This window comes from Cervus elaphus, chromosome 13, assembly GCF_910594005.1.
Source record: "Cervus elaphus chromosome 13, mCerEla1.1, whole genome shotgun sequence".
In the NCBI taxonomy this organism is placed as follows: domain Eukaryota; kingdom Metazoa; phylum Chordata; class Mammalia; order Artiodactyla; family Cervidae; genus Cervus; species Cervus elaphus.
In genome coordinates, this window is record NC_057827.1 from 58,959,623 (window position 1) to 58,986,321 (window position 26,699).

Here is a 26,699-nt window from a genome sequence, read left to right on the forward strand (position 1 = left end):
CCATCTAACACTTTCCCATAAGATCTTTATGGATAAGACGGAGATGGGGGTTGGGTTAGGATTTACTCAAGTTGGGTTTATCCAAGGTCATTTCTAAAGGCTGACTGTTGGTGGACACATGGAGGTCTGAATTGGCAGGCTCTGTCCTCGTCTTACCAGATGGCCTTCCCAGGTGGCACAGTGGTAAAGAATCCACCTGTCAATGTAGGAGATGCCAGAAGCACCGGTTCAATCCCTGTGTGGGGAAGATCCCCTGAAGTAGGAAATGGCAACCCACTCCAGTATTCTTGCCTGAAAAATTCCGTGAGCAGAGGAGCCTCGGATCAAAAAAAAGTCCGCGGGGTCTCAAAGGGTCAGGTGCAACTGATCGACTAAGCACTCATGCATATACCCATCTTACCTTACATGACATTGTTATAAATTTTCTGGTTGAGGATATTGGTAGTAGGTTAAGACAATTGTAAATGACCTGCCACCCGAAGAAATAGCTCTTGAATGAGAAGACAACATTGATACCTAAAAGCATCCTGATAAGTTTGGACTATGGTAGAATCTATGCAAATGAAATTTCATCTGTCTTTCCAATCCAATGGCACAAATATATAATGGAGAGAAAAAGCCTAGCCTAGAATGCTAGGTTTATAAGAAAGCATTTCACTGGACAGTAAGCTGAGTGTAAAGATAGCTGCCAGAAAAAGTAATGGCTAAGGGCCATGCTACTAATAGACTCAAGGACTTTTTAATTACTAAGCACTCTTTGAAAGAAGTGAAAGTGGCTCAGTTGTGTCCAACTCTTTGCGACTCCATGGACTATACAGCCCATAGAATACTCCAGGCCAGCATACTGGAGTGGGTAGCCGTTCCCTTTTCCAGGGGATCTTCCCAACGCAGGGATCAAACCCAGGTGGGCGGATTCTTTACCAGCTGAGCTATAAAGATTCTGATAGGCCTGGTATGTCATTCTACTGCTGAAATCCTGCCTAAAGTTCAGTAAACATTTCCCCCCTCCCCCCTTTTAAACTTTCTCCTCTAATAAGTAATAAATGCACGTTATAGGAAATTACAGAAAAGCGTAAAGAAAAAGGCCCATACTAAATGCAGTACTTACATCATTTTGGCCCCTTTCCATCTTTCTCAACAAAATGTTTATGTAATTATGTGTACAATTTTGCATTTGTCTTTAGAGAAAAATTTCCTGTGTTTGTAAACATCTTTTCATGGCTGCAAATATTCCATCATATGGCTGTATCATTATTTACTTAGCTCTTCCCAGTTTTTGGATGGTTTCCAATTTTTGTCTATAATCTGAAATGCAAACAGATTTATTCATAAAGTAATGCTTCATGGTGATATTCATACTAGCACATAATCACAAACAGCCTAAGTATCACTTTTTAAAGACACTGATATCTGAATGAGGAGAAGAGTAGCTTTATATCCAGCTCTCTTTCTTTGGGGAAACAAAATAAGTCTTCAGCATTTAACATCTAAGTGAGCACGTCAGTGATATACCCACCACCAACCCTCAAACAGAACTGTTCCAAGAAATTTGCTGCCAGTGCCAGCATCTTCTGTGTCATTATCTGTCAGTCTTTCCTTGTCTTGCTGCTTTTTTCACCCTAAAGGTTTCTCTCTCAAAATTTATAGATCACATTTGACCTTGATCATGCTGGGGGAGACAGAACAAATTTTTTAAAAGATTTTTTAGAACTTTTATTCTCTTCATTACCTTATTATAAATTAATAATTATTAAAAATATGTTTCACAGTGGGAAAAAGCACATGAGCAATTGTACAAAACTTGCCTACAGACATCAGCCTCTAGCAGCCACTCCTAGAAGCAGCAGTGCTTTAGTCTTGGGTGAGTTCTTCATTTCATGACTTTGGTTTCCTGAAAAATGGGGTTGATATAAGTATTTAGCTCCCAAGTGCTCAGAAAGGATTAACTCCTTTTGGCAATCCTACAAATTGATGGACAACAGAAATAAATTACAAGCTATAACAATAAAGTACATAGTACACTGTTTAATACACTAGGGAAAGAAACAGTCTGTGTTTCCATTGAGCTGCTGACCCAGAATGAAGAGGACTATTATTAACTCTTACTGTGTATCACACACTTGCTCATCATTACTTTTACTTAACTCTTGCAGCAGCCGGTGTCAGATCTAAGTTACCCCACTTTGCAAATGATAAAGTGAAGACTCAGGGTAAGAATTTCCCGGGTGTCAATCACTAGTAAACAACTGCAGCCAGGATATGGATCTATATTTTCTAAGTATTCCAAAGTCCACACTTAGGATTAGAGCTTCAAAAGGTTGACTTACAATTGTAGACCTATCCCAACGTGGCAAAAAACAGGTATTTGTGAAAGAAGAAGGAAAGAGTAGTAACGGACTGAAGGGATGTGAAGATACTAATGAAACAAGGCAAGGGTATGTCTTGTCTTTCAGAGAAAGAAACCTCCATGTTTCTCTGTCCCTTGGGTTGAAACTTAAGGATCCATTTATTCCCAGGACTTCAACTGTCTTTCCTCACCACTGTTTCACAATAGAAGCAGCGGTCATCTTAAACCTGACATTTAATCCGTGATCACGTGATGGTCCCCGTGTTCTAAGTATTTCCACAGCACTTTTGAAGCATTTTTCTGCCGCTGTTAGAGTGGTTCCCGACCCCTTTAACATTTTGAGATGTCCTTTGAAATAAATTAGGGGAAGGACTAGTGTAAAATGCAAATTCAAAAGGAAGACATACCCACAAACTCAGCAAGCAAAGTTATACAAAGTGATGAGTGGGTTTTAGAGTAGTTAACTTGGACTCCCATTCTAATTCCATTTCCGGTTGCGAAGTCGCCAACAGCCAAGGAATCCAGGGAGCCTGACGTTTGGTGTGTCTCTACCGCAGGCACAAGCCTAAGCGCTCTATCACTGCATTCTTTGTGTTTTGCAATAGCAAATCTGATTAACACTGAACATCCATGAAAAGGGAGAGATTGAGTTGATTCCCATGTATCCACACTGAAATTTTTTAAAAAATTTATTTGGCTGCACTGAGTCTTAGTTTCAGTACACGGGGTCTTAGCTGTGTCATGCCGGATCTTTTGTTGTGGCTCAGAGACTCTCTAGTTGTGGCACCGGCTCCAGGACCTACAGGCTCAGCCGCTGCAGCGCAAGAGCTCAGCTGCCCTGTGGCCTGTGGAATCTTAGTTCCCAACCAGGAATCGAACCCACGTCCCCTTCTTAACCACTGGACCACCAGGAAAGTCCTCACACCATGGCATATTTTTTTTTGCTGTTGCTTAGTTGCCAAGTTGTGTCTGACTCTTTTGCAACCCCATGGACTGTAGCTGGTTAGGTTCCTCTGTCTGGGATTTTCCAGGCAATAATACTGGAGTGGGTTGCCATTTCATGCTCCATAGGATCTTTCCTGACCCAGGGATCAAACCCGACTCTCCTGCATTAGCAGGCAGGTTCTTTACCACTGAACCACCAGGGAAGCTTGTGGAATGGGGTGTGTGTGTGTGTGTGTGTGTGTCCTCCCAAAATCTCCAGGGAAGCTTGTGGAATGGTGTGTGTGTGTGTGTGTGTGTGTGTGCTCCCAAATCTCCAGGCTGCTGAGAGAGCCAGTGGGGAGCTTGTGGAATGGTGTGTGTGTGTCCTCCCAAAATCTCCAGGGAAGCTTGTGGAATGGTGTGTGTGTGTGTGTGTGTGTGTGTGTGTGTGTGTGTGTGTGTGTGTGTGTGTGTGTGTGCTCCCAACACTGTGTGTGTGTGTGTGTGCTCCCAAATCTCCAGGCTGCTGAGAGAGCCAGTGGGGAGCTTGTGGAATGGTGTGTGTGTGTGTGTCTCAGTTGTGTCCCATTCTTTGCAACCCCACGGAGTGTAGCCTGCCAGACTCTGTCCATGGAATTCTCCAGGCCAGAATACTGGAGTGGGTAGCTGTTCCCTTCTCCAGGGGATCTTCCCAACCCAGGGATCAAACCCAGGTCTCCCACATTGCAGGCGGATTCTTTACCATTTAGCCACCAGGGAATGTTTAGCGCCATTTAAAAAATAATTTTGATTGATACATTGATATCAATGTATCAGTGAAGGAGCAGGAGAAGAAAGGGGCGACAGAGGATGAGATGGTTGGACTCAATGGACATGAATTTGAGCAAACTCCGGGAGATAGTGAAGGACACAGTAGCCTGGCATGCTGCAGTCCATGGAGTCGAAAAGAGTCAGACATGACTTAGCGACTGAACAACAACATTGACATTACCTACTGATCTGGAAAGATGTTCACATTAATTAAAATGACAAAAATAAGTTTCAGAATAATATATGACTACATTTTTGTGAAACCATATATGCAGATGGCTGAGGGAAGATTTTATCCCCGGTCTGCACTGAAGATGAAAAATTTCCCAGTTCTCAGCTTATAATTTCACTAATTTGTTTCCTTTGCCTCAGTGAGTACTCAGTCTGAAAGGACAGTTTTGTAGATGTCACAGGAAAATCCCCACCTCCCCTTTCCTCAGCAATCCTCTGTGCGCTATACACAGGAGCTGCAGAGGCAGTAGGGGAGGTGAGCGGGGAGAGGGGAGGAGAAGGAAAGAGCAGGAAGGAGAAAGGCTGCATGCAAGCGTTTCTCCTGAAACATCACTGCCCTTGGCTTTCATTGCCCTTCCTTTGTCTCCTTTTGCAGTGCACGGACCCCTGTCCATCCATCGAGGCCCACCTCATTTCCACCATATGAGTCATTGCCCTTGAACGATGCTACAGTCTGGACTAGTTCTGATGGTAAGTGTGGTTTCAGGCTCATGTTTGAGAACAGGTACATTTGGTTTGGTCTGAGTATTTTGGGTCTTGTCCTCAGCTTGACCACCCAAAATGGATGACAAAGCATGATGAGTGAGGACCAACGAGTCTCAGCACAGGAAGAACACTGACTAGAGATGTGGAAAGATGGATATTGTCACTTTCTCGGGGACCCTGACCAAGGCTCTGGTCCTCTGTGATCCTCAGTTTACTTATCTGTAAAATGGACCTGGGGTGGGATTAGTCAGGATAATTTACATGACCCTGCCTACATGATGGTTTTACCACTCAAGTAAGCATAGTATGGTGCTTAGGGTGTGACATTCTGGTTTTTTTTTTTTTTTAGATCCAGGGCACTGTGGGGAAGAGGTAATAAAAGCAAACGAAGCCTTTCTGATCCCTGTAGCTCTCATCTTCCACCGGCCCCCCATCCCCCACTCATTCTCATTAACATTAGAACCCAGTGGGTAGAAAACAAATATCACATTAATTCAGCCCATTGCTCTCAGCAAAGGGGAAAACTGCTCATGTAATTTTAGTACTTCCAACCGACATCCCTTTGTTGAAAGGATTTACTGTAGATCTCCTCAAATCTGAATTGCAGAAAATCTTGTACAAATGGCTGTCCCCTGGAGGTATGTTCATATTGAAACCACATTTTGTTCATAATAAATTGGTTTTATTAGTAGTTTTCAATGGAGGGAAACCTAAAAACTTCTACCTAACATCTAATCTTAAAAAGGGTAATTAGTTGGAGTTATTAAAAACTCACCATCCAACAGATTTTTGAAAACTCATGCAGAGCTTCAGAAAACATTAATTCCTTTTTCGTTTGCAAAATAACCTAAGCAAATGAGATATTCCTTAGAAATAAGAGAAGTCCCATAAAGAACGATGGAGGTGATAAATCTTTAATGCTCTGGATATTCTAACTTCCTATTCTCAGCCTGAACTAGGGGATAGAATCTAAAGGAGACACATTAAAATTTGAGGGAAATGAAATATATTTAATTCATCTGTATCTATCTATAGAAAAAAATGAGGACCTCAAAGAATGGAAAGAAATATGAAAGAGGGGCTTTTTATTGGGAGGAATTAGACTAAGAAAGGACATGATTTGGAGAAATTATTTTCTAAAAAATACACTATAATGCAACTGAAAGATGCTTTGATTAGAAAAATAACCCTAAGAGCAATTCATACCCCATATAATGCTTATGAAATTGTTCCCATCCACTCTGGAGCAATCTGTGGCTTCTGGAAAAATCTGTGGTCAGAAAATTTAGAGAAATGAGTAATGCCTACCATTACTTCTTCTCTTAGTCTATTGACTGTTCATCCTTAAGATACCCCCAAAATAGGGCTAGTGCAAGTCAGAATCACTTATCAAAAGCCAACCACATGCAGGGTGCTGAACTAGTCACTCAAGGGGAAAAAAGAAATAAGGTGCCATCACTGGCATTAAATTGCTGTTGTTCCATTGCTAAGTCGTGTCCAACTCTTTGTGACCCCATGGACTGCAGCACACCAGGCTTCCCTGTCCTCCACTGTCTCCTGGAGTTGGCCCAAATTCATGTCCATTGGGTCGGTAATGCCATCCAATCAGGTCATCCTCTGCTGCCCCCTTCTCCTTTTGCCTTCTGTCTTTCCCAGCATCAGGGTCTTTTGCCAACAGTTGGCTCTTCCCATTAGGTGAACCAAAGTTTTGGAGCTTCACCTTCAGCATCAGTCCTTCCAATGAATATTCAGGGTTGATTTCCTTTAGGATTGACTGGTTTGATCTTGCAGCCCAAGGGACTCTCAAGAGTCTTCTCCAGCACCACAATTTGAAAGCATCAATTCTCTGGCACTCATTAAATGGTTATATGTTTAAGACCACATGCACAACAGTCCCTTAAATAGATCAGAGATGTATTGAATAGATCTGGGCTCCCCAGGTGGCACTAGTGGTAAAGAACTCACCTGCATGCTGATGCAAGAGACATCAGAGATACTGGTTCGATCCCTGGGTCAGGAAGATCCCCAGGAGGAGGGCAAAGCAACCTACTCCAGTATTCTTACCTGGAGAATCCCTTGCCTGGTGGGTTACAATCCATAGGGTCACAAAGAGTCGTGACTGAAGCAACTTAGCACACACACTTATTGATTAGACACCCACGAGCAGAGTGATGGAGACAAGGAGATAAGCAGGAGGACAGGATAAACACTGAGCTCCTCCTACTAGCTGGGGAGCAGGGCCAACTTCAGGATGAAATGGAGGCTGGGGCCTGGCTGGCTTTCCTGTTGTCACCTAGCAGATCTAAGGGAAGAGCATGAAGAAGCTTGACCATTAACTTAGTCTGGGCCTGAGAATATATTCTCTCTAAATGACTGGTTGCTTTACTGCGGTGGTAGAAGATGAGCTAGCAACGTGAAGCATAGTAGGATGGATATAAGCTCGTATTTCTGGCAGTGAACATGAGCTTTGAGCCAAACAGCAGATGGCTCCAGTATCAGTTCACCCACTTAAGGCATGTTGATGGATTTGTCTCCACCAATGTGCAAAGAGGTCGTGGCATCTGGAGTCTGGGATCCGGCTACAAGTCAGAACAATGCCTCTGTACTTGAGTTTTCTCAACCAAATGATGAGACTGGCGAATGGAATAGACTTCTGTAGGCTCTTGTCTACCCAGCAACCATCCTGCCTCCTGCTGGTTACAGCACCTGGTTAGCCTGTAAGAGACTTATCCTCCCCTTGGCTCCTGTCATGTGACTGGAAGGGGGATGAGCACACCCCAGGAGCAACTGGTGCAAGGCAGAGCCCCAGTGATTGGTTCAGGGTTAGAAATGGGACTTGGCCAAGCGGAAGAGGTCCAGCACCAGACTTTTATTGAAACAGTGATGGGAAAGGACCTTGCTTTCCAGTGGACTGCTAAACTGGCAACATTTGACCCTGGGGGTGGTCTTCTCTGCTCCTTGGGGAACAGCCTGCCTGCAAATGAAGCCAATAACAAAAGAATGATAAAGTTGGAAACAGAAGGAGTGAGGGGGTTGGAGAGAGAGAGAGAGAGAAACAAAAAATGGAGTCTGGCTTCTGGCCGCTCTAAAGCCAACAAAGAGGCAAGGTTGGTGGAAAGAAAAATTTGCTTTATTTCAGAGGCCAGTAACCTGGTGTGTGTGTGTGTGTCCTGTCCAAAGGCCAACTCCCCGCCACTGACAATTGGTGGGCAAGAGCTTTTATATAGACCGAGGGAGGAGGCTATATGCAGAAAGAACACATTCAGCTCTGACGGTCATCTTGAAATTAGTTACGTGGTGGGCTAGTCAGCATTATCTTGATTGTTTTAAGTAGAGTTAACCTTTAGTTCCAGGGTTGGTTTGTTCCAGTTGCTTCGAGGCCGGTTCTTAGAATTGTGACAGCTTATGTCATGGATATTAGTGAAGGATAGGGAGGCCTGGCGTGCTCAAAGAGTTGGACACAACTTAGCAATAGAACATGTCGTGGCTATAGTCTGGGCATCATGTAGCTAATTTCTTCCACTGGTGGGGGTTTCAGTATCTATAAGACAGCTCACAGGATGTGGCTCAGAATATCATCTATAGCCTTTGAGGAGGAACTGAATGTCCTAGACTTACTTTGCTTTAATGACTAAACTATCATCATTATACTTCGGCTTATTTGACTGTTTTCCTTTATTTCTGCATTTTCTCACTTCTCTGATTAAACTTATTGTTTGCCTAAAGTTTTTCCACAGACAAAAGGCAGACAGAGGACATGGAGGAAAGAGACCACAGGGTCTGAGCAGGTTCAAGTGCGGGTAGGGAGGGAGAGAGATGAATTCACCCCTTGAACTTCTTATATGAAGCAATGAATTCCCTTTTTTGGTTTTGTTCATTTGTTTAAACTGGTTTGAGCTGGATTTTCTGAAACTTGCATGAGAAGGGTTTTGATTAAAGAGGGCACACCCCATAGGACCAAACGACTGTGAGAACTGCACGAATACTTGTTAGTTCTCATTTTTCTCTAAACCTAAATCTTCTCTGATCTCCAAACTGGAGATAATACTTGCCCTGCTTACCTCGAAGGGGCTGGGGGATCAAAGAAAATCACAACACTACACAACTGTGCCTCTAAATAATTTTTAGTCAACTCTTCCCTTGAATCAAGATTCTTTAGGGAATTCTGAGTGGAAATGTTGCTAAGTCTGAGATTTTCCTTAATTTTTCTTATTTTAGTTTTTCAAAACAGGGCCACAAATTCCCTTCAAATTTTTTTTTCTTTTTTGCTTCTTGTCATCCAGAGAAGCACTAACCAGTCCCTGTGGAGAGGAAAGCAAGTTGGGTTTAGATTTCTAAAAGTTCCTTAATGATAAGGAAAAAATGATGAATTGCTGGAAAGAGGTAAGGGGTAGCTTGGATTAGAATTTGCTAATGCTTGATCTGAAAAATTCTTTAGACATTGAACCGAAAGGGGTAAATGGTCATTAGTTACATCTTTGAAGGCAAATGGGGAACTCAGGCCTCCACTGGAGGGGGTCATTCCTCTCTACTTTCTGCTCTGTCCCACTCTTCTCTGAGGAACTCTGGGAAAGCCAGGGCTTTCATGTCACAGCTGGGACATTTTCTTTTTAGAATCAATCTCTGATGAGGGAACCCTGCTACATTGTTGGTGGGAACGTACACTGGTACAGCCATCATGGACAACAGTATGGCAGTTCCCTAGAAAACAAAAAATAGAGCTCCCATATGATCCAACAATCCTGGTTTCTCTGGTGGCTCATTCGGTAAAGAATCTGCCTGCAATGCAGGAGACCACATGCAATGTAGGAGACCCAGTTTTGATCCCTGGGTTGGAAAGATCCCCTGAAGAAGGAAATGCAACCCACTCCAGTATTCTTGCTTGGGAAATCCCCTGGACAGAGGAACCTGCGGGCTACAGTCCATGGAGTTGCATGAGTTGAACATGACTCAGCAACTAAACCAAACCAGCAATCCAACAATCCTACTCCTAATATCTGAAAAGATACATGCACCCTGATGTTCACTGCAGCACTGTTTATGATAGCCAAGACGTGGACGCAACCTAAATATCCATCAGCAGATGAATGGATAAAGAAGATAGAGCATATATACACAATGGAGTTATTACTCAGCCGTAGAAAAGAGTGAAATAATGCCACCTACAGCAACATGGATGGACCTAGAGACTGTCAGACTGAGTGAAGTAAGTCAGACAGAGAAAGACAAATATCAGAGATGCTGCTTATGTGTGAAATCTAAAATACAAGTACAAGTGACCTCATCTGCAAAACAGAAATGGAGTTACAGATACAGAAGACAAACCATTGTTACCAAGGTATAGGTAGGGGAGGGATAAATTGGAAGATTGGGATTGAAGCATACATACTACTGTACATAAAATAGAGAATTAATAAGGACCTACTGTATAGCCCAAGGAACCCTACTCAGTACTCTGTAATGGCCTATATGGGAAAAGAATCTTAAAAAAGAGTAGATATACGTTGTGTATAACTGATTCACTTTGCTCTACACCTGAAACTAACGCAACGTTGTAAATCAACTCTATTCCAATAAAATTTTTAAAAAGGGTCTTGGTTACTAATACCTGCAAATACCTAGAACTCTTCCAAGTATTAAGCAATAACAACATTCTTATTAAAAACAAAAAAAGACCTGATGAAAAGAGAACACTAGTTGAATTTACCTTTCCCTCCCCCTCCAATAAAGTCTTCTGTAGGTCTTGCAAATAGAAGGAATTCCCAGCCTCATGCTTCCACTGACAATGGTAAGAGGCTCACCTGGCCCTTCGGTGTCTCAAATGTTTCAACGACTGCTCTTCAAGTCACAAATATGGAGCCGTTATCCTGAAACTGCAGGTAAGTGCAGGTTTTAGTTCCCTTCACACTAAAATAGAGTCTCTAGGCTCATTCATTCTGTTCCTTATTATGCCCATATATGCCCAATTCACATATGCAACTCTAAATAGAAAGCAATTTCCCATTTTCCTAGTGAAAATATTTAAAACATCTTCAAAGAAAACCAGTCAACCAACCAACCAAAGAAATGAACAAAGGCCAATCTTTTTGACCAACTTGAATATGTAAACTTTTAGAGAAAGAAATAAAATAGTTGAGTATAAGATTCAACATTTTAATGTAACCTCCTATCTAAAAGTCACTCATTATATAAAAGGATGTATTAATTTAGAAATTGGCTCTTTTCCACTCTCATGTTTCGTGGAGCAATTTCATCCAAGCTCTGCTGGAGGTTGGTTGGCATCTGGATCTCTGTCCTCATTCATTTGAGTCCTCTGACAGTTTACCACCTCAGCCCATGTCAGTAGAGATGCAACCTTTTTTGAAACTATATGTGATGCTGTCATTGGAAACACAGGAGACAATTCCTCCTATGGACACATATTCATAACCTCTGCATCATAAGTACTAAATGCATTGCCTTTTCCCCCCTTCAAATAACAAGTTTATTATTTTAGTGTTCTAGAGGTCAAAATCTGACAGGGTCTCTCTCACTGTCAAGGAGCTGGCAGGGCTGTATTCCTTCTAGAGGCTTGAGGGGGGAAGTCTGTTTCCTTGTCTTTCCCGGCTTCTAGAGGTTGCTGCATTCTGGGCCCATGGTCTACAGCTACGTTGCATCACACCAACCTCAGTTTTGCTATTGCTTCTTCTCTTCCTGCCTCTCCCTTATAAGACCCCTTATGATGACATTGGGTCCACTTGGAAAATCTCCCCATCTCAGAACCCTTCATCACACCTGCAATGACCCTTTTGCCACGTCAGGTACCATATTTATAGATTCTGGGGATTAGGAGGTGGACATCTCAAAGCTGTTGTTCTGTCCACCCCCACCCCCCCAGAGAGGGAGTGCAGAGACTGCCAGACGTCAGCGGATGGGACTTCTCTAGCAGACCAGTGGTTAAGACTTCACCTTCTAATGCCGAGGGTGCAGGTTCCATCCCTGGTCAGAGAGCTAAGATCCTACATGCCTAGTGGTCAAAAAACCAAAACATAAAACTGAATAAATAATACATTCAATATAGACTTTAAAAATGGTCCGCATCAAAAATATCTTTAAAAAAAGACCTCAGGGGAGGCTCTCTGGGTGAGCTCATTCCCCCAGCACGATGTTGAGTTAGGTGTGAAAACCCAAGAGGAATGCAGAGAGCATCCAGGATGCCTGACACTGGGAGGGACCTGGCTGGTGCCCAGCCCTGCTAAATGCATTACTCTTTAGCAGTTTTTAAAAAGCTTTTTTAAGAACCACATTTCACATAACTGTAAGGCCCTTCCCCGTACAAATCTGTGTTAAGTGTCTGTCTCCTTTTTTATTGTTTCTATCAGGTGATTAGAAGGTGTTTCTATCAGGATCTTTAGAAGCATCCCTAATTAGCTTTGACTGATTTTTTATTTTTCCAGACGAATATGTCTTCTCAAAACAGTATTTTAATGTTTTAAAGAAGAGAGCTTCCTGTAACATGCTAGATTTTGTAAGGACCTAAGGCAATTCCTTTTTTTGAGGGATAATTTTGAGGGGAGGGGGAATCTTGACATATATTTGTGTGTATATAGTAATATTTAGTCATCAGGAGAACTTATCCTTTGCATTATATTTACTTGCCAATCATGAATCCAATAGCTGCTATGTGATAGGTGAAGAGGTCACACGTCACTGCAGTCGTGTCTAACTCTTTGTGACCCCATGGACTGTAGCCCACCAGGCTCCTCTGTCCATGGGATTCTCCCAGGCAAGAATACTGGAGTGGGTTGTCATGTCCTCCTCCAGCAGATGTTCCTAACCCAGGGATCAGGGATCGAACCCATGTCTCCTGAGGCTCCTGCATTGCAGGTGGATTCTGTACCGCTGAGCCACGATGGAAGCTCCAAAGAGGTCATTGATGGTTATTTATATGCTAGAAAAAATATTACCATGCTCCTTATACACTCACCCACAAGAGGAACCCATCCTTCGCTATATGGGCAGCTTCCGGGTCTGGGGGAGTTGGTGTGCTAATGACGATGGGGTGCAGAATTTTGAAGGGCAAAGAAAATGTAGACTGAGTTATTTCCAAACAGGCATACAAGAGAAAAGGGGTAGATACTGAAATATGGGGCTTCCCTTGTAGCTCAGTTGGTAAAGAATCTCTTCGCAATGCAGGAGACCTGGGTTCAATTCCTGGGTCAGAAAGATCCCCTGGAGAAGGAAATGGCACTCCAGTATTCTTGCCTGGAGAATCCCATGGACAGAGGAGCCTGGCAGGGTATAGTCCATGGGGTCGCAAGAGTCGGACACGACTTAGCGACTAAACCACCACCACTGAAATAGGAGGAATTGAAGAAAAGAGAAAGGCCATTGTGGGCTAGGATTTCTCTCTCTCTGTCCCCTTCTCCCCACGCCTCTCTCCATCCCCTTTGTTTTGGGAATTCACAAAGAGGAAAAAGGGAGGGAGGAAGACAGACTGAATTTGAAGCCTGAATTCCGTTTCCAGGCAGCTACTAAGGTGATGCTATAAGAGATTCACATTGTATCACACAGAATAAGCAAGAGAGACAATTGAATCTCTTTTCAGAATTTTACCAGGGACTAGCATAAATGAAGATTTAAATTGCTTTCCAGTTCCTACTGAGGTTTCTTTTGAAGGTAGGACGCTGAGATGAGACTGCCCAGCAGCCTGGGTGTATGTATTTTAACTTGTAGTATTAGGAAATTCAATTCATAGAGTGCTTCACAATTTTCAAAGTGCGATTGTTACTCAACACCTATTTTGTTGACAATCTGCCTCAGAAATGGTTTCCTCTTCTGTTAATGGGTTCAGGGCAGCGACCACCCAGGTGATGAGCAGGAGGGCTGAAATTCGGGGGTCTCCACCCTCGTTCTTCGCTCCCCTCGCTGGGGCTTACCTGGCCCTTTCAGTGTCCCTGCCCTGCCCTGCGCTCTGCACAGGGACAGACCTTCCCGTGACCTCCTGCGTTCACTGCAGTGAGAGCATCCCTAAGGGGCATGAGGCTAAGTTCGATCCCATAAGCAATCTGACGCTGATCCATGTGCGTCTCTCTCCGCAGGGCTGGTCCTCTCACTTTCTCTCCTTCCACGACCTCTCGGGGAGGTGGGTCACGTAGTGGATCGGAAACAAGTAGGATCTGTTGTCAGAACAGGTCTTGAAAACCACACGTCCTCATTTTCCATGTGACCTTGAATGCATAACCAACCAAGGTCCTGATTTTTTAATCTATTAAATGAGGATTATATCATATTTCATCGATTCCAAGAAGCACGTTTTCCCACATTTTGTGTGTGCTAAGTCACTTCAGTTGTGTCTGACTATTTGAGACCCTATGGACTGTAACCCACCAGGCCCCTCCATTCATGGGATTCTCCAGGCAAGAATACTGGAGTGGGTTGCCATGCCCTCCTCCAGGGCATCTTCCTGACCCAGGGATCGAACTGCCTCCTGCAGCTGCCTGCTGCATCTCCTGCATTACAAGCGGATTCTGTAATGAACCACCTGGAAGCCCTATTTTAATTCCACATTTTAATACCTCTGATATTGGGAGGAGTCTTAAAATTGTTTGCATGTCAAAATTTCCCTACTAGGGGGACTTCCCTGGTGGTCCAGTGGCAAAGGCTCTTTGCTCTCAATGCAGGGGGCCTGGTTTGATCCCTGGTTAGGGAACTAGATCCCACATAGCTGCAACTAAGAGTTGTCATGCCACAGCTGAAGGTCTTGCATGCTGCGACTAAGATGTGGGGCAGCCCCCCAAATTTTCCTTAGTAGCATTTTCCCTTTCTCTCAGTGGTTTATAAGATAACGGTGTGGCTTAGAGTTGACGAAAAATGGTGTATTTACCTCCGTGGCCCATTGTGTGGGCTGGAAGTCACATGTCTGTGACTGAAAAAGAATTAATCTGATATTCCAGCCCTCTGCTGCCAACCAGGAGGGAACCAGTAAAGGCCGTGATCTGCTTGAGGTCAATTTTTTTTTTTTTTGGTGGGGATCTGTAATGTTTTTATTTTTTATTTTTTCATTTATTTTTATTAGTTGGAGGCTAATTACTTTACATTATTGTAGTGGTTTTTGTCATACATTGACATGAATCAGCCATGGATTTACATGTATTCCCCATCCCGATCCCCCCTCCCACCTCCCTCTCCACCTGATTCCTCTGGGTCTTCCCAGTGCACCAGGCCCGAGCACTTGTCGCATGCATCCAGCCTGGGCTGGTGATCTGTTTCACCCTAGATAATATACATGTTTCGATGCTGTTCTCTCGAAACATCCCACCCTCGCCTTCTCCCACAGAGTCCAAAAGTCTGTTCTGTACATCTGTGTCTCTTTTTCTGTTTTGCATATAGGGTTATTGTTACCATCTTTCTAAATTCCATATATATGTGTTAGTATACTGTATTGGTCTTTATCTTTCTGGCTTACTTCACTCTGTATAATGGGCTCCAGTTTCATCCGTCTCATTAGAACTGATTCAAAAGAATTCTTTTTAATGGCTAAGTAATATTCCATGGTGTATATGTACCACAGCTTCCTTATCCATTCATCTGCTGATGGGCATCTAGGTTGCTTCCATGTCCTGGCTATTATAAACAGTGCTGCGATGAACATTGGGGTGCACGTGTCTCTTTCAGATCTGGTTTCCTCAGTGTGTATGCCGAGGAGTGGGATTGCTGGGTCATATGGCAGTTCTAATTCCAGTTTTTTAAGAAATCTCCACACTGTTCTCCATAGCGGCTGTACTAGTTTGCATTCCCACCAACAGTGTAAGAGGGTTCCCTTTTCTCCATACCCTGCTTGAGGTCAGTTTTAAGCAGTGAAACTAGCCTGAGAACCCGAGCTCCCCACAAACTCTTTCCCAAACTTCTAGGCCCCTACATTGTACCGGATTTGGGGTCAATGCCATCATCTGGTAGGAAGTCTGGAACCTGTTCCTGGGTCTTCATCTTGAGGAAATGTTCTGCAGGAGGTGGCGTAAGGATCCTTGTGTAAGTCCAGGCCTGCGTGTGGCCCAGGCCAGGAAGGGTCGGGGAAGGGAGGGGGAGGCCGCCCTACCCCACAGCCCTGATCCGTTGGTGACTGGGAGGGAGCACCGTGGCCTGGGTTCCAGGCAGCGAGCAGTTGGATTATGAACCTGGTGCCTGGCAGAGCCGGTGCGGGACACGGGGGAACCCAAGGGTTTCTAACTGGACAAGCTGGGGAGTCCAAAGCTTAGCCCTTCTGTCCCACTCAGTGTGGAGAACTCTTGCCCCAGAAGGGGTGACTGGGGTGGGTCTCAGGTAAACAGTACATAGCTCAGGGGTGTGTGGCCAAGGCTTGCTCTGACCTAAGAGCCCTTCTGGCTGCTACGAGGTGAACCTGGGGAATGTTAGCCCATGCGCTCTGAAGCAAGACATCTGGGCTAGCCTTGGACATTTCTGTGCCTCAGTTTCCCCAGCTGTAAATTGTGGAGTTATGATATTATCTACTTTGTATTGGTGGGAGGATTAAATGAGGTTATAGTTGTAACACAGAGAGAGCAATGTCTGGTAATTGCTCACTAAAGGCTGCTGTTCATATTTAGTATGTGAATAGTTCTGATTGTATTTATTTTATGGGGATAATTGGCCTGCAGAAGCAAATTGAGTCATATCATTTCCACATCCTTCGGAGCAAACAGTTGCCCTTACAGTTGTCCTATATATTAATCACATTTACTGCTTCATTCATTCATCCCTTACTCATTCATTCCACATTGAATTCTGTCTCCCTGTCCGTGTCAGTTTCCCCTTCTCTGCTGTTGTTGCCTTCCAACCCACTGGGAGCCCCTAGTTGATTTTTGCTCCTCAAACCTCCTCTCTTCCAATCTGAATGGTTTCTCAAACATTAGAGGCAGGTGGAGACCACCTGTATCAGTTCTGCAGAGGATGGGCAGGCGGCGGCTGAGGATAAGGACAGCTGAGTGGCTGTAGGCGCCTCACCCTCATCTGGTGTGCACGTGGGCTCAGACGCTTCAGTGGTGGGTGACTCTGTGTGACCCCGTGAACTGTAGCCCACCAGGCTCCTCGTCCAGGCACGAACAGTGGAGTGGATTGCGATGCCCTCCTCTAGGGGATCTTCCTGACCCAGGGATCGAACCTGCATCTCCTGCATCGCAGGCAGATTCTTTACCGCTGAGCCCCCGGGGAAGCCCACTCTCATCTTACAGTTGAGGAAACAGAGGCCCAGAAAGGCAAGCTGGCTCACCTGGGTCACACGCTGAGTGACAGGACAGGCATCTACTCAGTGTCCTTGTTCCCAGCCACCCGCTGCAGAACTGGTGCGGCGGGTCCCCTGTGAGGGGGAGTGAGAGGAGGGCATCACCCCCAAAGGCTGAGGTGCTTCCCCAAGCTGCTTCTCCAGCTCATAGGAGACCCTTCGCCCATCAGTGCCGGCTCTCAGCTAAAGGTGGCACCAGCCCATTGCAGATGGCGGCGAAAGATGAGCCATTGGTCAGAAGTGTGTCCTAATCCTGCTCTCTCCTGCTCTAATTCCCCCCAGATAATCTTCCCAGGCTGGCGTTAGCCTACTTAGCCCAGGCTGGAAAGCACACGAGGTAAGCCACCCGGCTTAACCACGGAGTGGCCGGCTTCAGGAACACAGCATGTCATGAGTCCTGGAAGGCAGGGGGTGCTGGTACCTCGGTTCACAGGCTGGGACGCTGAGGCCCATGAGTGTAGTAGGGGCCTGTCACAGGCCACACAGTGGCCATGGAGGACGAAGAGGGCTAAGTGCATACTCAGAGGCCTTCCCAGCACTGAGCTAAGGAGTGAGAGAGCTGCCCCTGAGGGGAGCGTCTGCTTGGGTGTCCTGAAGCGCCAGGACCTCTCACCACCACTACTGTGTGTGAACAAACACCGTGGAGCCTGGGCCTCTGCAGGTGGGCGAGCGGCTGAACCAGCTGCAGCAGAAGAGCAGCCTCAGAGGCCTGAGATGTCCGTTCGTGCAACATATGCTGATAAAGCACCTACTATGTGCCACTGTTTTGCGAGGCTCTCAAGTGTTAGTCCTTACAGCAACTCTAGGAAGTAGGCTCCATTCCTGCCCCTGTTTCCTCAGTTTAGTGATGTACATGACAGAGGACAGAGAAATTCAGTTATTTGCTGAGGACACACAGTGAGAAAGTTGGTAGAGGTGAGAGCTGAACCCACAACACCCAGCTCCAAAGCCCCCACATTTTTAACCACCTGCTGCATAGTCACTTTTGAATGTTGCTCCACACACATCCCTCAGAGATGGTTAAGATGGAAACCCTTCACTGTAACAGTAACACCTAGAACCTCCCTGGTGACCCAGTGGCTAATGCTCCACATTCCCAACACAGGGGGCCTGGGTTTGATCCCTACTCAGGGAACTAAGATCCCACATGCCGCAACTAAAGAGTTCATGTGCTGCAGCTAAGACCTGGTGCAGTTGGTTAAACAAATAAATATTAAAAACAAAAGTAACACCTGAAACCCAAGGCACAAAGGCAAGTACAGGGAAAGAGCAAATTAGTCAAGATGGGGTGGTCAGGCTCTCTTGCCCCACGCCCTCTCACCCTCGCCTCAAGTTTTTTGTGAATAATGATTATGTAACAGCTGAGAATATTCAGTTCTGAATATTCATTGGAAGGACTGATGCTGAAGTTGAAGCTCCAATACTTTGGCCACCTGATACGAAGAACTGACTCGTTAGAAAAGACCCTGATGCTGGGAAATATTGAAGGCAGGAGGAGAAGGGGATGACAGAGGATGAGATGGTTGGATGGCATCACTGACTCAAAGGACATGAGTTTGACAAAGCTCCAGGAGTTGGTGATGGACAGGGAAGCCTGGCATGCTGCAGTCCATGGGGTTGCAGAGAGTTGGACACAAATGAGTGATGTAACAGCTGAGAATCACTAGCACTGTGTTTGTGCCTCACGAGGTACTTGCTTGGCCACGGGCTACTTTTGTTTTGTAAGCATATATAAACTCCACCTGGAAAGCCCTTGAGAGGAGGTTATGTTAGGTCAGGTCAGGTCAGGTCAGGTCAGGTCAGGTCAGGTCGGTCAGGTCTGCTGTTGCGCCAGCCAGGAGAGAATAAATGCATCTGCAGTTTCTATGGCTCCTTGAGTTTTCTCCCAGCCTCTTAGCTCATGCCTTGCCTACCATGGGTTCAGCGAACAGTATACGCAGTGAGGTACAATGAGACAGCAAGTGTGTCCAAAGCAAAGGACTGATAAAACTCCTAAGACTTTAGAGAAAGAGGACTATCATTTACTGTATTGATGCAATTAATTTGAATATTTTTTGTTTAGCTTTATTTATTTGATGGCTTGTCTATTGTCTGTGTCCCCACACTAGAAAGTAAGTTTCAGAAGAACAAGAGCTTTGTCTCATCCCTTCTGTATCCCCAGTACTTACTGTAGCACTTGGCTGGTAGTAGGTGCTCAATATATATTTATTGTTTAATAAAGGTGGTAAATTAAAAACGGTGGCCATAAATTCTTTGCTAATCCTCCCATTGAAATAGAGTGAGAGGGTCTATTTCTCCTCACTTTGAATCTGGGCTGTGTTTAATGATGTGCTAGAATATGGCAGAGTGATGCCCTGGGAACTTTGTAGCTCAGCTGTAAGAAGCTTTACAGGTTTAACCTGGGGTTTTGGAACTGCTCGTGGAGTGCTTTTTTCGGAGCCTGTTCTTGCTTTGAGAACTCCGAGGCACATGATGAAGCCACGTGTAGGTGCCCTAGTCAGTAGCCCCAGCTGAGCTCCTAGCTGACAGACCGCATCCACTGCAGGTCACAGTGGTGAGCCGGTGTGGACATCCAGCCCAGAGGACCATTCAGATGGCCTCAGCTCCAGTGACCAAATGTGTAATTGCAGCTAGACAAGAGGCCCTGTGAAAGGCGAGAACAGGCCAGCTGAGCCCCGTCAACCCAGGTGCCACGAGAGATGGTGAAGAGGAGAAGGGTGGTTCTGGTGGTCTGGAGCACACCCATGCCCATGATAAAACAGCATGTATGTTCTGGTCTTGTTTATGTAGTGTCATGAATAATGGTGGTTTTCTCAGAACGGTGACTTCCATGTCACCTTGATTCTGTATTTGAATGAGTTGCTCAGGTTCTTTACAATGAGTATATGTTATTTATATCACTTCATATAATAAGCAAGGTTATTGAGGGTGGAGTTAGAGAAAAACAGTAACTTAACCTCAAGGTTTTTCTACAACACAATAGATAGCCTTGAAGATTATCATGGCTATTTTCTTTAGGAGGTAAAGTTAAAAAGACTTAAGTTTTCATCACCAGGATTTTATTAAAATTCTGGGTCAGATGATGTTAAGGAATTTGCCCAATGTTTCACGGCCAGTATATGTCGGGGCTCCTATTTGTAGCAGAAAGCAATGCAAGCTGATTTAAGCAGAAAAGAAATTTATTAAAAGGTCATTGGGCACCTGTTCTTCATAAAAACTTCAGCGAACTAGGAATAAATGGGACCTTTCTCACCTTAACAAAAAGCATCTACAAAAAACCTACAGCTAACATTATATTTAATGGTGAGAGACTGAACACTTTCCCCCAAAGTCTAGGGGAAAAGTCAAGGATATCTGCTCTCATCACTCCTAGTCAACATCTTAGTCAGCACAACAAGGCCAGGAAAAGAAATAAAAGGCCTAAGGGTAAAGAAGAAATAAAACTGTAGGCAGTATGGCCCACATGAAAAGCCCAAAGAATTTATAAAGACACTGTTAGATCTAGCAAGTGAGTTTAGCAAGAAAGCAGGCTACAAGGTCAATATACTATCAATTATTTATTTATTTATTGCATCTTTGTATGATAGGAAGGCCCAAAGGGAAATGAAAATTAATTTTTTAAATACAGTAGCACCAAAACCATGGAATACTTAGGGATAAGTAACATGTAAGGTTTCTAAGCTGAAAACTATAAAAAGTTGATGAGAGAAATCTAAGAAAACTTAGACAAATGAGAGATATTTTGTTCCTGGATCAAAAGACTCAACATTGTCAAGATGCCTGTTCTCCCTAAATTGATCTCCAGATTCAGTGCAATCCCAATCAAGCTCCCAGCAGGCTCCTTTGAGAAACTGACAAGCTGATTCTAATATTTATATGGAAAAATAAAGGACTTAAATTGGTCAAAACAATTTTGGTAAAGAATAATACTGTAGGGCTCATACTAACTGATTTCAAGCTTTATTATAGTAATCAATACAGTGTGCTATTGGTGAAAGGATCATAGATAGATTAAGAGGACAGAAAACAGAATGCATATATAGGCCCATACATAAATCAATTGATTTTTTTATACAGATGCCATAGCAATTCATTGGAGAAAGAATTGTCTTTTAAACAAATAGGGTTATTGGATATCTATATACAAAAAAAAAAAAAAAACACCCTCCCCAAAACCCTCAATCTATAGCATATACAAAAAGTAATTTGACATGAGTTGTAGCCCTAAATGTAAAAGCTAATATAAAACTTCTAGAAGAAAACAGAAGAAAGTCTTGACTACTTTGGGTTAGGCAAATATTTTATAGGACGCAAAAGTATGAATTGTAAAGAAAAAATGATAACATGAACTTCATCCAAGTTAAAAACTTCTGCTTTTTGAAAGACACTTAAGAAAATCAAAAGACAAGTCACAGACTGGGAGAAAATATTTGCAGAACATAAATCTAATAAAGGACTAGAAACCAGACTACATTTTAAAAACTCTCAAAACACCATAAGAAAATAAGCCAATTTTAAAAATTAGCAAATTATTTGAACACAACACTTTACCAAAGAAATATATGAATGACAAATAATCACACTGAAAGATGTTTAACAGCAGTTATAATTGGCTTCCCAGTGGTGCTAACAGTAAAGAACCTGCCTGCCAAGGTAGGAAACATAAGACACATGGATTTGATCCCTGGGTTGGAAAGATATCCCCTGGAGGAGGGCATGGCAACCCACTCCAGTATTCTTGACTGGAGAATCACATGAACATAGGAGCCTGGCGGGCCATAGTCCATGGGTGACAAAGAGTCGGGCATGACTGAAGTGACTTAGCATGCACTTCAGTTCAGTTCAGCACTCAGTCATGTCTGACTCTTTGTGACCCATGGACTGCAGCACGCCAGGCTTCCCTGTCCATCACCAACTCCCAGAGCTTGCTCAAACTCATGTCCATCGAATCAGTGATGCCATCCAGCCATCTCATCCTCTGTCATCCCCTTCTCCTCCTACCTTCAATCTTCCCCAGAATCAGGGTCTTTTCCAAGGAGTCAGTTCTTTGCCTCAAGTGGCCAAAGTATTGGAGTTTCAGCTTCAGCTTCAATCCTTCCAATGAATATTCAGGACTGATTTCCTTGAGGATTGACTGGTTTGATCGCCTTGCAGTCCAAGGGACATGCAAGAGTCTTCTCCAACACCATGGTTCAAGAGTATCAATTCTTCAGCGCTCAGCTTTCTTTATAGTCCAACTTTCACATCCATACATGACTACTGGAAAACCATAGCTTTGACTAGACAAACCTTTGTTGGCAAAGTAATGTCTCTGCCTTTTAATATGCTGTCTAGGTTGGTCATAGCTTTTCTTCCAAGGAGCAAGCGTCTTTTAATTTCATGGGTGCAGTCACCATCTGCAGTGATTTTGGAGACCCTGAAAAGAAAGCTTCTCACTGTTTCCATTGTTTCCCCATCTATGCCATGATCTTAGTTTTTTGAATGTTGAGTTTTAAGCCAAATTTTTCACTCTCCTCTTCACTTTTATCAAGAGGCTCTTTAGTTCTTTACTTTCTGCCAAAAGGGTGGTGTTATCTGCATATCTGAAGTTATTGGTATTTCTCCTGGCAATCTTGATTCCAGCTTGTGTTTCACCCAGCCTGGCACTTTTCATCATGTACTCTGCATATAAGTTAAATAAGCAGGGTGACAATATACAGCCTAGAAGTATTCCTTTCCCAACTTGGAACCGGTCTGTTGTTCCATGTCCAGTTCTAACTGCTGCTTCCTGACCTGCATACAGATTTCTCAGGAGGCAGGTCAGGTGGTCTGGTATTCCCATCTCTCTAAGTATTTTCCACAGTTTGTTGTGATCCACACAAAGTCTTTGGCATAGTCAATAACCAGAAGTAGGTGTTTTTCTGGAACACTCTTGCTTTTTCAATGATCTAACAGATGTTGGCAATTTGATCTCTGGTTCCTCTGCCTTTCCTAAATCCAGCTTGAACATCTGGAAGTTCATGGTTCACCTCCTGCTGAAGTCTGGCTTGGAGAATTTTTAGCATTATTTTAGTAGTGTGTGAGATGAGTGCAATTGTGCAGTAATTTGAACATTCTTTGGCATTGCCCTTCTTTGGGATTGGAATGAAAACTGACCTTTTCCAGCCCTGTGGCCACTGCTGAGTTTTCCAAATTTGCTGGAATATTGAGTGCAGCACTTTCACAGCATTATCTTTTAGGATTTGAAATAGCTCAACTGGAATTCCATCACCTCCACTAGCTTTGTTTGTGGTGATGCTTCCTAAGGCTCACTTGACTCCACACTCCAGGATGTCTGGCTCTAGGTGAGTGATCACAACATCGTGGTTGTCTGGGTCACTATCTTTTTTGTGCAGTTCTTCTTTGTATTCTTGCCACCTGTTCTTAATATCTTCTGCTTCTGTTAGGTCCATACCATTTCTGTCCTTTATTGTGTCCATCTCTGCATGAAATATTCCCTTGGTATCTCTGATTTTCTTGAAGAGATCTCTAGTCTTTCCCACTCTATTGTTTTCCTCTTTTTTTTTTTTTTTTGCATTGATCATAGAGGAAGGCTTTCTTATCTCTCCTTGCTATTCTTTGGAACTCTGCATTCAGATGGGAATTTCTTTCATTTTCTCCTTTGCCTTTAGCTTCTCTTCTTTTCTCAGCTATTTGTAAGGCCTCCTCAGACAACCATTTTGCCTTTTTGCATTTCTTTTTCTTGGGGATGGCCTTGATCACTGCCTCCTGTGCAATGTCATGAACCTCTGTCCATAGTTCTTCAGGCACTCTATCAGATCTAATGCCTTGAATCTATTTGTCACTTCCACTGTATAATTGTAAGGGATTTAATTTAGATCATACCTGAATGGCCTAGTGGTTTTCCCTACTTTCTTCAATTTAAGTCTGGATTTGGCAATAAGGAGTTCATGATCTGAGCCTCAGTCAGCTCCCGGTCTTGTTTTTGCTGACTGTATGGAGCTTCTCCATCTTTGGCTGCAAAGAATATAATCAATCTGATTTCAATACTGACCATCTGGTGATGTCCATGTGTATAGTCTTGTGTTGTTGGAAGAGGGTGTTTGCTATGACAAGTGCATTCTCTTGGCAAAACTCTATTAGCCTTTGTCCTGCCTCATTCTGTACTCCGAGGTCAAATTTGCCTGTTACTTCAGGTGTGTCTTGATTTCCTAATTTTGCACTCCAGTCCCCTATAATGAAAAGGACATCTTTTTTGGGTGTCAGTTGTAGAAGGTACTATAGGTCTTCATAGAACTGTTCAGCTTCCTCAGCATTACTGGTTGGGGCATAGACTCGGATTACTGTGATATTGAGTGGTTTGCCTTGGAAACGAACAGAGATCATTCTGCAGTTTTTGCGATTGCATCCAAGTACTGCATTTCAGACTCTTTTGTTGACTATGATGGCCTCTCCATTTCTTCTAAGGGATTCTTGCCCACAGTAGTAGATATAATGGTCATCTGAGTTAAATTCGCCCATTCCAGTCCATTTTAGTTCCCTGATTCCTAAAATGTCGATGGTCACTTTTGCCACCTCCTGTTTGACCACTTCTAATTTACCTTGATTCATGGACCTAACATACCAGGTTCTTATGCAATATTGCTCTTTACAGCATCAGACCTTACTTTTATCAGCAGTACATCCACAACAGGGCATTGTTTTCGCTTTGGTGCCATCTCTTCCTTCTTTCTGGAGTTATTTCTCCACTCTTCTCCAGGAGCATACTGGGCACCTACCAACCTGGAAAGTTCATCTCTCAGCGTCATATCTTTTTGCCTTTTCACACTGTTCGTACTTTTCCTCCACTGGAGAAGGCAATGGTAAACCCCTTCAGGATTCTTGCCTTGAGAACCCCATGAACCGTATGAACAAGCACACACTTATAATTAAACAAATGGAAATTCAAACCACAACTAGATACCACTAAACACCGATTGAAATGTCTCAAGTTTGAAAACCCTGACAATATCAAATGCTGGTGAGGATGTGGAGCAACTAGAACTCTTATACATTGCCGGTGGAAGCTGCTGGTAATGCAAATTGGTACTGTCACTTCGTAAAGTAGTTTTGGCAGTCTTTTATAAAATGAAACAAATAGGTACCATATGACTCAGCAATTCAGCTCCTTTGTGTTTATCCAAAGGAAATGAAGATAAGTCCACACAAAAATCTTTATGTGAAAGTTTATAGCAGCTTGAATCATAACCACCCCAAACAGAAAACAGCCCAAATGTCTGTTAACTGGTGAATCAGTTAACAACTTCTGATGTATCCATAAAATAGAATATGATCCTTGTGGCTCAGATGGTAAAGAATCTGCCTGCAATGCAGGAAACCTGGGTTTAATCCCTGGGTCAGGAAGATCCGCTGGAGAAGGGAATGGCAACCCACTCTAGTATTCTTGTCTGGGGAATTTCATGGACAAAAGAGCCTGGCAGGCTAAAGTCCACGGGGTTGAAAGAGTCAGACATGACTGAGCGACTAACACTTTTTTTTTTTTTCACAGCAATAGAAAGCAACAAACTCCTTTATATGCAGCAACATGGATGATTTATGCTCAGTAAAAGAAGCCAGATTTAAAAGGCAGCATACGCTAGGATTCCATTTATATGACATTCTAGAAATGGCCAAACAACAGGGAAAATAAATCAGGTCAGTCACTGCCAGGGTATGAAGGTAGGCAAGGGGACTGGCCAAACAGGGGGGCACATGTGAATTTTGGAGCAAAAAGGAAATATTCTCTATCTTGATTAAGGAAATGGTTATGCAAATGTATACTTTTGCCAAAATTCATAGAACTGTACACTTAAAAAGGTGAATAAGGAATATGAAATATACCCCAATATAAACTGCCAACAAGCACATGAAAAGGTACAACATTACTAATTATTAAGGAAATGCAAACCAAAACCACAGTGAGATATCACCCCACACACGTTACAGTGGCTATTTTCAAAAAGGTGAGTGAGAACAAATGCTGGCAAGGATGTGGAGAAAAGAGAACCCTTGTACAGAGTTGGTGGGAAGGTAACTTGGTGCAACCACTGTGGAAAACAGTATGGAGGGTCCTCAGAAAATTAAAAATAGAACTACCATATGGTCCGTGGTACCCAACCCTCTTCTGGGTATATAGCTGAAGAAAATAAAATCACTATCTCCAAGAGAGATCTGTACCTTCCTGTTCGCAGCAGCATTATTTATAATAATCAAGACCTGGGTACAACCTAAATGTCCACAGATGGATGACTAGATAAAGAACACACACACACACACAGTGGTGTATTATTTAGCCATAAAAAGGAAGGAAATTCTGCTATTTATGACAACATGGATGGAACTTGCCTGCATTTTGCTAAGTGGAATTAGAGAAAGACAAATACTGTATGATCTTATTTATATGTGGAATTTTAAAACATCAGCCTATAGAAACAGAGAGTAAGAAGGGGGTTGCTGGCCACTGAGGGGAAAATGAGGAGATGTAGGTCACAAGGTACAAACTTCCAGGTGTATGATGAACAAATTCTGGGGATCTAAAGTGCAGTGTGGTGATTACGTTAATAATACTATACTGTGTACTTCAAAACTGCTATGAGAGTAAAGCTTTAATGTTCCCACCATAAC

The 26,699-nt window shown here is 43.5% G+C and overlaps 1 long non-coding RNA gene across 1 annotated transcript; it reads left to right on the forward strand.

Moving 5' to 3' along the window:
* On the forward strand, window positions 1-25,945 carry LOC122707046. Its single transcript, XR_006344558.1, has 4 exons — window positions 1-1,861; window positions 4,689-4,783; window positions 10,529-10,677; window positions 25,585-25,945. It is a non-coding gene; the product is annotated as an uncharacterized LOC122707046 (long non-coding RNA).
* Window positions 25,946-26,699: the final 754 nt, after the last annotated feature.